This window comes from Carassius gibelio, chromosome A10, assembly GCF_023724105.1.
Source record: "Carassius gibelio isolate Cgi1373 ecotype wild population from Czech Republic chromosome A10, carGib1.2-hapl.c, whole genome shotgun sequence".
In the NCBI taxonomy this organism is placed as follows: Eukaryota; Metazoa; Chordata; class Actinopteri; order Cypriniformes; family Cyprinidae; genus Carassius; species Carassius gibelio.
In genome coordinates, this window is record NC_068380.1 from 22,726,270 (window position 1) to 22,740,174 (window position 13,905).

Below are 13,905 nucleotides of genomic sequence, written 5' to 3' on the forward strand. Positions count from 1 at the left end.
CCTTGAGCATGGGTGGACTTTTCACACATTTAAAGCATTTCATGCAAATTCAACCATTATAATGTTTTCTGAAAGTAGAAAATGATGCAGTCCTTGTTAAAGCATAGAATCACACTATGCACAAAATCAAAGTTGGACATAGGAAGTCAGTCAGCAAACATTTACCCCAACTTGATAGCACTTTCTGCTTTGGTTGAAAAGAAAGATGCTAAAGTTAGAGTAGACATCAGCTGGTTTTCACTCAAGGAGGCAAGGAATTGAAAATGTGGCTTCAGAGGAGGATGCAAATTTGTGTCCAAATTTTGCCATTTTATTGAGCATTTAAAGCTACAAGTTTGGATCAGAGGTATATGTCTGCAAAATAAGAAATAGAAATTACATGAACAAATCACAAGATTGGAAACTATAAGAAATAGAAAATAGGTGAAACCAATCAGGACCAATCAATTCCCCCATTTGAAGTAATCTTAATTAGATGAATACTGTGATTAAATGATCATTGCATTTAGAACTCAGTTTGGCGTCCCAGGAAGCAATTATCTCCGGAAGCACTGGTCACTTGAAACTACCCCAACAAAGAACACTTACCTATTACAACAGACAAGTCAGTGCCATCATGAGGGTACCGATTGTGACAAATTAACATCTTTTCCATTTTGAAAACTACATTTTCCCCATAGAATCAGAGGAGGACATTTCCAACCAGAGACACCAGGAGCATGCTGCCTGCAGTCAGGCTGAGCTGATCTGAGCAGTTTGGTTAACAGCACCCATTATAAATATGTCCATGCCCCTTTGGCTTTGCTGTGGTCGTTGTTACTTGGGTTGTTTTGAAAGGCCATTAATCTTTGATTGCCCTGTTAATATCTTTGGAATGCCTCAGCATCCTTGAGCATGGGTGGACTTTTCACACATTTAAAGCATTTCATGCAAATTCAACCATTATAATGTTTTCTGAAAGTAGAAAATGATGCAGTCCTTGTTAAAGCATAGAATCACACTATGCACAAAATCAAAGTTCGCAAGGCCAAATCTTTGGTTAAAACAGCACACTCTAGTGTTTACATTGGGATTCTGCTGTAATCAAGGCGATGGGCAAAACCACTGATGAACAATCACCAGCAAGACAATACCAAAGTAAAGCACTTATTCTTACATGGAATTGCAAATGCTTCTCTTTGTAGTTATCTAGGGAGTCTCCTTCAAATGAAACAGACTTAATTGCAAACCAGTTGGACATAGGAAGTCAGTCAGCAAACATTTACCCCAACTTGATAGCACTTTCTGCTTTGGTTGAAAAGAAAGATGCTAAAGTTAGAGTAGACATCAGCTGGTTTTCACTCAAGGAGGCAAGGAATTGAAAATGTGGCTTCAGAGGAGGCTGCAAATTTGTGTCCAAATTTTGCCATTTTATTGAGCATTTAAAGCTAAAAGTTTGGATCAGAGGTATATGTCTGCAAAATAAGAAATACAAATTACATGAACAAATCACAAGATTGGAAACTATAAGAAATAGAAAATATGCGAAGCCTTGACTGCTCTTCATTTCCTCACTACTACTACCCCAAAGAGAAGCACTTATGAACATAGGACTTATCAATGCCCCCATTTGAAGTAATCTTATAGGATGAATACTGTGATTAAATGATCACTGCATTTAGAACTCAGTTTGGCGTCCCAGAAAGCAGTTATCTCCGGAAGCACTGGTCACTTGAAACTACCCCAACAAAAGCACTTACCTATTACAACAGACAAGTCAGTGCCATTATGGGGGTACCGATCGTGACAAATTAAATAATTTCCATTTTGAAGACTACAATTCTGTGGAATCAGAGGAGGACATTTCCAACCAGAAACACCAGGAGCATGCTGCCTGCATTCAGGCTGAGCTGATCTGAGCAGTTTGGTTAACAGCAACCATTCTAAATATGTCCATGCCCCTTTGGCTCTGCTGTGGTCATTGGTACTTGGGTAGTTTTGAAAGGCCATTAACCTTTGATTGCCCTGTTAATATCTTTGGAATGCCTCAGCATCCTTGAGCATGGGTGGACTTTTCACACATTTAAAGCATTTCATGCAAATTCAACCATTATAATGTTTTCTGAAAGTAGAAAATGATGCAGTCCTTGTTAAAGCATATAATTACACTATGCACAAAATCAAAGTTCGCAAGGCCAAATCTTTGTGTAAAACAGCACGCTCTAGTGTTTACATTGGGATTCTGCTGTAATCAAGGCGATGGGCAAAACCACTGATGAACAATCACCAGCAAGACAACCCCAAAGTAAAGCACTTATTCTTACATGGAACTGCAAATGCTTCTCTTTGTAGTTATCTAGGGAGTCTCCTTCATATGAAAGAGAACTAAATGCAAACCAGTTGGACATAGGAAGTCAGTCAGCAAACATTTACCCCAACTTGATAGCACTTTCTGCTTTGGTTGAAAAGAAAGATGCTAAAGTTAGAGTAGACATCAGCTGGTTTTCACTCAAGGAGGCAAGGAATTGAAAATGTGGCTACAGAGGAGGATGCAAATTTGTGTCCAAATTTTGCAATCTTATTCAGCATTTGAATCTACAAGTTTGGATCAGAGGTATATGTCTGCAAATTTAGAAATACAAATTAAATTAAAAAAATCACAAGATTGGAAACTATAAGAAATAGAAAATATGCGAAGCCTTGACTGCTCTTCATTTCCTCACTACTACTACCCCAAAGAGAAGCACTTATGAACATAGGACCAATCAATGCCCCCATTTGAAGTAATCTTAATGAGATGAATACTGTGATTAAATCACAAGATTGGAAACTATAAGAAATAGAAAACATGCGAAGCCTTGACTGCTCTTCATTTCCTCACTACTACTACCCCAAAGAGAAGCACTTATGAACATAGGACCAATCAATGCCCCCATTTGAAGTAATCTTAATGAGATGAATACTGTGATTAAATGATTATTGCATTTAGAACTCAGTTTGACGTCCCAGAAAGCAATTATCTCCGGAAGCACTGGTCACTTGAAACTACCCCAACAAAAGCACTTACCTATTACAACAGACAAGTCAGTGCCATTATGAAGGTACCGATCGTGACAAATTAAATATTTTCCATTTTGGAGACTACAATTCTGTGGAATCAGAGGAGGACATTTCCAACCAGAAACACCAGGAGCATGCTGCCTGCATTCAGGCTGAGCTGATCTGAGCAGTTTGGTTAACAGCAACCATTATAAATATGTCAACCTGGTCTCACAGAATTCTGTGAAATGTCCACGGGTCCTTAACTCAAAATCCGTGAAGCCATCACGGAATTGCCCCAAATTCCGTGACCCGGCCACGGATATTTCTCCAACGCAAGTCAATGACACTGACCTTCCGTGGTCCACACACGGATACCCGTTTCAATGAAGGAGTACAGAACTCGCTGAACGGACGTGCTTTCTCATTTGGAAACGCAACATTTGACGTATTTGTTTCTTTTCCAATATCAAATGCCATAATGACATTAACCAGACAGCTGTTGTAGTTATTGCATTGTCCTGTCATCATAAAAATTACATTTGTTTCAGTTACAAAAGTCCCGTGATGGCACGGACCTCCACAACCTGACCTCACTCACTTGTTTAGGAACTTACAAGCTTTTAGTCGACACTGTTGCAATGGCATGTAATTAACTTGGCATTTTTTCTCGTCCTGTCATCATAAAATCCAGTTTGATGGCGTTTTACACACATTTTGGCTATAGTCAGAACTGCACGTCCTGATTTTGCCAAGTCCGATGTGTTCCTAGGTCAACATATTTTGTTGACCCTGGAACAACATTTTACTCCAAAAATATATTCTTAACCATATCCCTACACCTAAACCTAACCTTAACCATGAGTAATCCCTAAAATCAGAGGAAATGATAGATGAAGGACACTGATGTACAAGCACCAAACACTGATTTTAAGCATAAACTTCACAAAATCTATAAACTGGTTCTTCAAATCTGATTGGTTAATCACAATGTTGTTCCAGGGTCAACAACGATGTTGTCCCAGGAACATGTCTCACTTGGTAAAATCAGGTTGTGCAGTCAGAACTAAAATCTGTGATAGGAGCACGGAGTGAGTCTGTGCTGAGATCACGGATAACTCTAACGCAAGTCAATGACACTCATCTTCCGTGGTCCGTACACGGATCGTTTCAGTGATGGAGTACAGACCTCACTCAATGGACGTGCTATCTCATCTGGAAACGCAACATTTGAAGTATTTATTTTTTTCAACACCAAATACCATGACCAACCTGACTGTTATTGTAACTATTGCATTGTCCTGCCATCATACAGATTCACTTTGATTCTGTTAGCCTAACTAAAATCTGTGATACGAGCACGGAGTGAGTCTGTGCTGAGATCACGGATAACTCTAACGCAAGTCAATGACACTCATCTTCCGTGGTCCACACACGGAAACCCAGTCTCAAGGCAGTTCGTGATTTTGTCACGTAATTTAATCTATTTATTCGTGGCAGGCAAACGTTTATTTCCTTATTTTCATGATTGCAGCACGTTTTTTTTAAACTAATGCATTTCAACTGGAGGCATCTTTCGTGCATCAGCACAATATTTTCTGATTAATTATTATTATTATTATTTAATTTTTCACAGGACAACAGAAAAAACTCACTGAAACTTGAAAAAAAAATCGGAGCTTAACTTACTGTACAAAACTGAGCAACATACTGTATTGCTGGTGACAAAAACACATTAAAACTTTTTTAGCTGTAAAATGCGCAATGGTTCTTTTTTACTTTTTCATTGATTTTTATTTTTTTCATAGGCCTAGAATTATTTTTTTTTAATTACAGAATTCAATATCAAGTCCTTGACACATAACTGTAACACATTTTCATATTAAGAAACAATTTAGTTTAAATAAAAAGAACAAGAAATATCTAAAAATAAATAAATAATTTATTAGCGATAGGCCTACAGATTTATTTTTTTTTTATTTTATTTTTTTTTTACTTTAGACTCTAAAGTTAAAAGTTTTTATTAAGGCTATTGTAAAGGCTTCTTAAAAATGATGTCGCTGATGAGCCTCTGATCGCTGTCAGATTCTGTGATATGAATGTCCGCTAATGGGTTTAGAATGAGCCCCGCTCGGCCCGTGTTCTGGCTTACTGTAATATTTCACCTGTAATAAGACCGAAATAATATAATTAAAATAAAGAAATGAATGAATACATGATAACATCTAAATAAATGTTGATAGATTTAGCGTTATAGTTTTAAAAATATTAATAAACAGCAAATCAACACAGAAAGACCTAAATAATAATAATACATAATTAATAAACAGCGCCGCCCCTCCCACTACGCGCATCACGCGCTGTGCGTCAACCCCAAAGCGTCAAAAACTGAAGCGTGGTCAAGCGCCTGTAGTATAGCTTTACTGTAGTATAGTAATGGCACATTAATCACCAAATTAACTATAGTTGTACCACTGTAATGGTAGTGTTTTAATGTGCTTTTATATGACTTATTTCACAGTAATCACATTTACTGTACCATGCTTGTAATACCTTTTTAATGTAAAAAAAAAAAAAAAAAAAAAAAAAAAAACATTTTTCCCATCTTGCAGTTCAATTCATATTTGTTTATATCTTAAATATTTTGCTCACAGATCACTATTAACATTCTGTATATAATTCTGTTTTATTTTCTTTCCCCTTGTATTAATCTTTTAGCTGAAAAGACGTAAAGTAAGCAGTCACCCCAGTGGTGTTTGTGGAGAGGTATTCCTTCAGAAATGGAGAAGACAGAAAGCTGCAGGTTGCAGGTTGCAAGCAGGTTGGTCTGTTATAGTTTGTCCCTTTTATCAAACATTCCTGTTGTTATCATTTGCACAGCATTTTGTTGTTTCTTAAACTGTTGTACGGTCCAAATACCCACACTTGCCATCTTTGCACATTTCCTTTATTTGGCCCAAGTGAGCATGAAGATCACAATGTGTGTCGATCTTAACATGACAAAGTTCGTTTCAACTTTGTATTTTAAAAGAAACTTCTAAATGTCTTTTCAATAGTCCCTAATAATACATTTTAATGCGCTTTTCTAGAACCCAAAGCGCTAAAATTAGCGCCCTATTAACCCTATTAAAGATGACAATTTATTTTGTGGTGCTTCTAATTAAGTGATAAAAAGAAGTTACAAATGATGTACAAAATAAATATACTTTTCTGTGCACCAAGAAAACATGCAACACTTTGTTTTACTACTAAATTAGTCTCAATTTCTAATTATTATAATTAATATTTCACAAACATTGGAAAGTTGACTGACCTCCTGTGAGATCTCTGCAAAAAGTCTCACATTAATTCCAAAACATGATGCATGATGGGATACACTAAGCGTTGTATAGCGCTCCGGAGCAGTATTGGAGAGGTTTAGTGTGTGTTAAGGACACCATGCTTTGGCATTATTAAGACCGGGGACAGTCTCATAGTCACGTACACACACTCTCAAGTGAATAAGACCTCAAGTGTGGGTATCTGGAAAGGGGAAAAGTCTTTAAAATGATCCCTAAATACAGTCCCACATCAAAGTCTTAATAATTCACTAATTCAATTTAACACTTGTATGATATTGTACAAGCCCCTGGACAATCTCATCTGACACTATCACAATATTGGAAAATCAGTTGCCCCACACAGTCAGAAAGTTTATATTGTTCATTGGCTTCTCATTAAATTACTTCAAATAAGCCCCATCAGTTCATGTTCCCACTATACGTGATCTCCATGACTAGATATTGCTATTAATGACTTGCTTTTAATAATGGATGCATTTAACATTTAATTATACAGCATCTTTGCAGATTATGCTTTCATGGTCTAAAAAAAACACAGTAATGTTGCATTTAATTACATAATATTTCTATCCTTTCTGTCTTACAGGATTGTTTCCAGATAACACTGTAGTTCTCCGTCATGCACAAGGATTCACCTCTTTAACTCCCCCCCCCCCCCCACCCACACACACACACACACACAGAGAAATGGTTCCTGGATCAGTGACTCAAGACTTTGCAGTGGTTTGATTTCTGCAGAAGATGTAACTTTGTTTTAATTAACCTTATAATGAATACATTGTGACCTTCCAGCAACCCATATACTGTACTGTATACAGAACCAGTGATGACAACAATAGTTAAAAAATAGCATTTATAATATTGATAAAGCATTGTGTTCTCTTTGTCAAGCTTCATACAGTAAACTGTACTTCTGGTGCTTTTATCATAAAAAAGCTTCAGTTCTCATCAGGAGTTTTAGTAAAGGACATATTCATGCACAGCAATCCCCTAGTTCCAGTCATGAAGTGAATGATGTTATTGTTAAAGTTATATTTCTGCATTTTTATGTAGCAGGTGTTTGTTTTCCTGAACACTTTATCTTTCTTCCATTGTTCGGACAATCAGTGTTTACGTGATGCTCTGCTGATTGAGTTTTATAGATGATATTGCACACTTGACATGCATGTCTTCATGATGTTATTTTGTGAGTTTGAAACATTAAGTGTTGTATCACTTTTTGGTCAATAGAATCTTTTAAGAAAATGTATAGTTTTACGGTGTTCTCTGAAAGATATATACCATATTTATAATGTTTTGTTTTTTAATAAAAGAATTTGCACACTGAAAAATGTTAACGTTTACAACATAACTGCCTTTTTTTTCTTCATAGTTTTATTCTTTAAAAACGAGCTTGGTGACAGTGCAGTAATATGCGCACTTTGTCTTTAAATGAGTTTGACATATCTATAAATACTGGAAAACTCTTACAAAATTATGTATGTTCATTATGCTTTATTTCAGTTTTTATTCCTAGAGATTAATTGGTAAAGCAAGGCAAATCACAGAAACAAATTTAAATAATTTAATAACTTAATAATTTCACTATTTACTTTTTATTAGTAAATGCTCTTGTCTTTGGTCAGGAAAAAATTTATCTTTTAAATTGAATGAAATGAATCTATTGGTTAGATAAGATACAACTGTGACTGTGCAGTTCACATCACGTGTTGTACACACACATGTACACATCGATATTGCCAAATTGTTGTCAAGCTGAATAACAATAATTTCTGTATTTGCATTATTGTTGGAAGAAGGTGTAGACGTTAATAAAACACTATCTAATAGGTGGCGAATTTAATTTATTGTTAACCAATCTATCCCTTTAGCCGAAAAACGGAAAACAGCGTTCATGAATGACAATAAATGGTTAAGGAAGTGTGATGACGCTGCTCAGCTTTGATGTCATTGGCTGTGAATGTCCCTTGTCATCGCAGGACTGTCTGTGGTTGGATTATCTTTTAACCCATATTAAACAGCGGATCATGTTACAAAAGTATGTTTTGCTGCTATTATCACATTAGTAAATATATTAAGTCAACATTGGGTGTTTCTATGTTGAGAAAAATCACCTTTTTACCGAGATCCTAACACTAACCCTAAGAATAACTTCAATGAACTACAAAAAACAGCGCCTAGTATTCCCTTTCCATAGATAGAACGATGGAGGCTTATGGGTAATGTAGTTTAAAAAGTTTTATTAACGAAATGAAATAAATAATATATTGAATGGTAAACTAGACATATAAATATGTTCACTGTGTAAACCACTATGATATATTTGAGAGGCATGGTGAAATTTAGTATTTTAGAGTATGCAATATGTAAAATGCCTTTATGCCACCTTTCCATTCATTTCTGAAAACTGTGCCCAACATTATTTTATCAGCATAGCATAAGTAGTAATCATGCTGATTTTCGCTTTGATATGTTAATTGGACTCTGATTTACAGCCTTTTGAAATGTACAGTTTTTGGCTCTTCCGGGGGGTGCTACTGGGCCCCTGGGGGTAGAAGGGCAGTAAAACCTACATATATGTATTCTCCTCATCATGGACAACAAACTGAGCTGAGTCACATTTATATCTGACAGTTTTCACAGTCCTCTGTTTTCTAATTCTTACATCATTGCTATTATACCTTTTGACAGGACATTGTGAGGCCATCTGATGAAACATGGAAAAATTATAAAGAAATGTTTTGATAATAAAAATAATAGATTATTTATTTGATTTTTGAAGTAAACATCAATAAATATAATGGATGAACCTGCAACAACATGCCATTATCTATTCCCCACTGTTAAGCAGTAATCAAGGACAATGTATACACATTGTGATACTTCACTATTACACAAGGACAAATTCATTCATATATATATATATATATATATATATATATATATATATATATATATATATATATATATATATATATATTACTAATAACTAATTAGCAAAAATCAGTGTAAAAATGTCCTCTCACCCCTGTCTCTTGCTCCTCATGTGCTGGACATCAGTAATGTGTGTGCTCTTGGTTTTAATGCAGTACAAGATCCACGTTGATCATTCCTGCTACATTCTCAGTTATCCCTCAAGTGTTTGTAACTATAAAGCCCATGGCAGCATCTTGTAATGCAAAATAATTAATCTCGTAACTCCCTTTCTTTCACAAAACAATTGGCATTTGTTACTAAATATAAACAATAATAACTTTCTGGTGTACTGATGTCCCAGATGTCATTAATCTGATCAAATATTTTTATGTCTTAAGTAAAAAATAATCCCAATAATGATTATGTAGTTTTTCCAAGTCTAAAATAAACACATATGAGCCTACCTAGTAAAATGATGTATTTACCAAGAATCTTCAGAACACAAAATATTCATCATATTCATTTTATTGAAGCATAGACTATAAAGATGATAAAGTAGCATCAAGACAAATAAGATTCAAGGAAAATAATTATTCATCATCAAAAATACAGATGAGTGATGAAATGTCCTTAAAAGTCACAGTCCCATTCAGTCAACTGTGATACAGATCATGTGATACATATAAGACATTGGATACTGTTTCAGAAAATAATGATTCCCATCATCACATCTAAACTGGTTTCATCGTGATCTTCTGTCGTGTCTGGAAACAGTTTGTGGTTGATATCAAACACTGATGTGGTGTAGCTTGTTCTCAGCCAGAAGATTAGATTAGATTAGATTAGATTCAACTTTATTGTCATTATGCAGAGTACAAGTACAGAGCTAATGAAATGCAGTTAGCATCTAACCAGAAGTGCAAGAATATAGTGTTTTATATACATAAAAGTGCAGAGTAAGTAAAGCTATGATATACAGAATTTACAGTGGAGTTGCTATATACAATATTGATCAGAGTATATACAGAATATAAATATGAATTTAATGTAGGGATTGTATGTACATTATGAACAGAGCAAAGAAGAATTATATATACATTATGAATAGCAGGAACTTGAGAACAGTGGTAATAAATACAGTTGAATGAGTGTGCAAAAGTATAGTTTAACTTTTTTATTATATGCAAAATAATAGTAGTGCAATTATATTTATTGTAGAAATAGTTTACTGTGCTTGTACAGTAACAGCTTTAGACAGTTTATAGAGTAATGGATTTAACCATGTGCAGTCTGTGCAAAATATGAGTAGTGCAATACATGTATGTAAAGTACTGTGACCAGTGCAGTAAAAGAGCAGGTACTAGTTCGAGAGCGTAGGCTCCTGTAACGCCTGCCGGATGGAAGGAGGGTGAAAAGTCCATGGTTAGGGTGAGAGGCATCCTTGATGATGTTTCTTGCCCTACCCAGACAGCGCTTCTGATAAATGTTCTCTATGGAGGTTAACTGGGTGCAAGTGAGATCTCCCAGTCCTAAGATCCCAGACCTGGTCAAAGTGAAACAAACAATCCAGATGAAGTTGTTAAATGGACATAGAGCTCATCTTATGAGTAACTATGACCCTTGTAGTACTGTACACTTACCATTCTTCAAGCTGTTTTAAGATCTTTTGAGAAGCTTTTTCTCTGAAGACAATTTACCACATCCTCTTCTTTCACTCCTTTCAAGAGCATCACTTGGTCAAAACCCCTCATTTGGTTGATGAGATCATCTGTACAAAGTAAAATTGTTAAAATACTGCAATAAACAATTTCATTATGCAAGAATTTAGAAAAAGTTACAGAGGCAAAGGACTTGCCCATGAGACTCCATTAGCATGTGTACTTCTCAGAGACTCTAGAATTCATCTTTTGTTGCAGTAAATGTGTTTTCTTCCTCTAGAGTCTTTCTCCAGAGCTAATGACTTCTCTCACAAATGTGTTTTAGTCTGTGCAGTGTAAGGCTTTGCTCAAACCAATCAACTATCAATTCACAATTTATAACACAACATTCATAAAACAGTGAGATAATGTCAATTGGTGTTTATATCAATTAAACCACTTTTATGACACTTGTATGCTTTTAAGAATAACAGGTGGTGTTTTTTTTTAAACTTTAGATTAAAAATGTTCCAGTCAAACTTTGCTAACATCCTATAATTATTATAGCTGTATCAAATAAAATAAAATAAATATAAAAACATTGGAAAGAATAATTACGGCTGACATGACCAGTCCTGTGAGAGATCATCGTCCTGTAACACAGCATTGCTTCAACACACACATACCAGAGGACTTCTGTTTGCTTGAGCACAAGATGACCATCTTCATTTCTCATCCTGAGCAAATCATTTCCTTGGTCTTCCTTCTCTTCTGTGAAACAAGATAATCTTACTCTGTGTGCAATGAGCAATATTTCTCATTAAACATATAATTAAGTTAATTTAAAGTAAGATTCAGACCAGAGCATTTGATGAGTAAACAAATGTACCTGGGAAGAGCTGATCGTGGCAAGAGTCGCTGAGACTCAGTAATAGCTCTTTTAGTTTTTAGGAAGGTTTGTGAGGGTTGGCTCCCCAAAAACTTCTGAAAAAGAAGAACAGCATTATCTGCAAACAATCCTGTAAGACAGAAAGAAAGGAAATATTATTTCATTACATGCAACTTATACATTACTATATACTTTAACTTATACATTACTTACATACATTATTTTTTAGACCATGAAAGCATTAGTGAATTATTAAGACTTTGATGTGGGACTGTATTTAGGGATCATTTTAAAGACTTTTCCCCTTTCCAGATACCCACACTTGAGGTCTTATTCACTTGAGAGTGTGTGTACGTGACTATGAGACTGTCCCCGGTCTTAATAATGCCAAAGCATGATGTCCTTAACACACACTAAACCTCTCCAATACTGCTCCGGAGCGCTATACAACGCTCAGTGTATCCCATCATGCATCATGTTTTGGAATTAATGTGAGACTTTTTGCAGAGATCTCACAGGAGGTCAGTCAACTTTCCAATGTTTGTGAAATATTAATTATAATAATTAGAAATTGAGACTAATTTAGTAGTAAAACAAAGTGTTGCATGTTTTCTTGGTGCACAGAAAAGTATATTTATTTTGTACATCATTTGTAACTTCTTTTTATCACTTAATTAGAAGCACCACAAAATAAATTGTCATCTTTAATAGGGTTAATAGGGCGCTAATTTTAGCGCTTTGGGTTCTAGAAAAGCGCATTAAAATGTTTTATTAGGGACTATTGAAAAGACATTTAGAAGTTTCTTTTAAAATACAAAGTTGAAACGAACTTTGTCATGTTAAGATCGACACACATTGTGATCTTCATGCTCACTTGGGCCAAATAAAGGAAATGTGCAAAGATGGCAAGTGTGGGTATTTGGACCGTACAACAGTTTAAGAAACAACAAAATGCTGTGCAAATGATAACAACAGGAATGTTTGATAAAAGGGACAAACTATAACAGACCAACCTGCCTCTGCAGCTTTCTGTCTTCTCCATTTCTGAAGGAATACCTCTCCACAAACACCACTGGGGTGACTGCTTACTTTACGTCTTTTCAGCTAAAAGATTAATACAAGGGGAAAGAAAATAAAACAGAATTATATACAGAATGTTAATAGTGATCTGTGAGCAAAATATTTAAGATATAAACAAATATGAATTGAACTGCAAGATGGGAAAAATGTTTTTTTTTTTTTTTTTTTTTTTTTTTTTTTTACATTAAAAAGGTATTACAAGCATGGTACAGTAAATGTGATTACTGTGAAATAAGTCATATAAAAGCACATTAAAACACTACCATTACAGTGGTACAACTATAGTTAATTTGGTGATTAATGTGCCATTACTATACTACAGTAAAGCTACAGTTACTGTGGTAAAAAAAAAAAAAAAAAAAAAAAAAACATGGTAAATGTCTTGTTTACTGGGTTTTACCTACTTTTGTAGGTGTCATGGTTACCATGATTTTACTACAAATACAACTTACATCTTTGAACCTGAAATTAATATAAAACGGATCCCAGGTCTGTGGCACGTCACGTCACGTCACGTGACCGATAGAGTTTAACCAGTTAGCAGCTGTGTTCATTTAGTTAAACACAATGAAACTCAAAGACAGCCTCGGATGACCGATGTAATACAGAGAGTAAACATAAGGCGCTCATCTGATTAATAAAGAAGACAGAATACGTTTTAGGACAGGCATTAAAAGAGCATATTTACTACTACTCACCATAGACTGTATAACTCACCCAACCTGCGGCTCTTGCAAACTGATGGAAAGTATCGCGATGTGTGCTGAATGAGACTTCTTGAACGTGATTTCAAAGCGATAAACATCTCATGTCAGTGACGCTAGAGGCGCTTGACCACGCTTCAGTTTTTGACGCTTTGGGGTTGACGCACAGCGCGTGATGCGCGTAGTGGGAGGGGCGGCGCTGTTTATTAATTATGTATTATTATTATTTAGGTCTTTCTGTGTTGATTTGCTGTTTATTAATATTTTTAAAACTATAACGCTAAATCTATCAACATTTATTTAGATGTTATCATATTATC

The 13,905-nt window shown here is 35.2% G+C and overlaps 1 long non-coding RNA gene across 1 annotated transcript in view; it reads right to left on the minus strand.

The window, feature by feature from the left end:
• Positions 1-9,784: 9,784 nt before the first annotated feature.
• Positions 9,785-13,905, minus strand: part of LOC128021587 (uncharacterized) — a 4,178-nt gene continuing 57 nt past the window's right edge. The window contains exons 1-6 of the long non-coding RNA XR_008185595.1: positions 13,334-13,905; positions 12,815-12,905; positions 11,802-11,931; positions 11,599-11,683; positions 10,916-11,043; positions 9,785-10,818 (exon numbers count right to left, since the gene is read on the minus strand). The exon at positions 13,334-13,905 is cut by the window's right edge and continues 57 nt beyond it. This is a non-coding gene — a long non-coding RNA (uncharacterized LOC128021587). The remainder of the gene's footprint in view (positions 10,819-10,915; positions 11,044-11,598; positions 11,684-11,801; positions 11,932-12,814; positions 12,906-13,333) is intronic.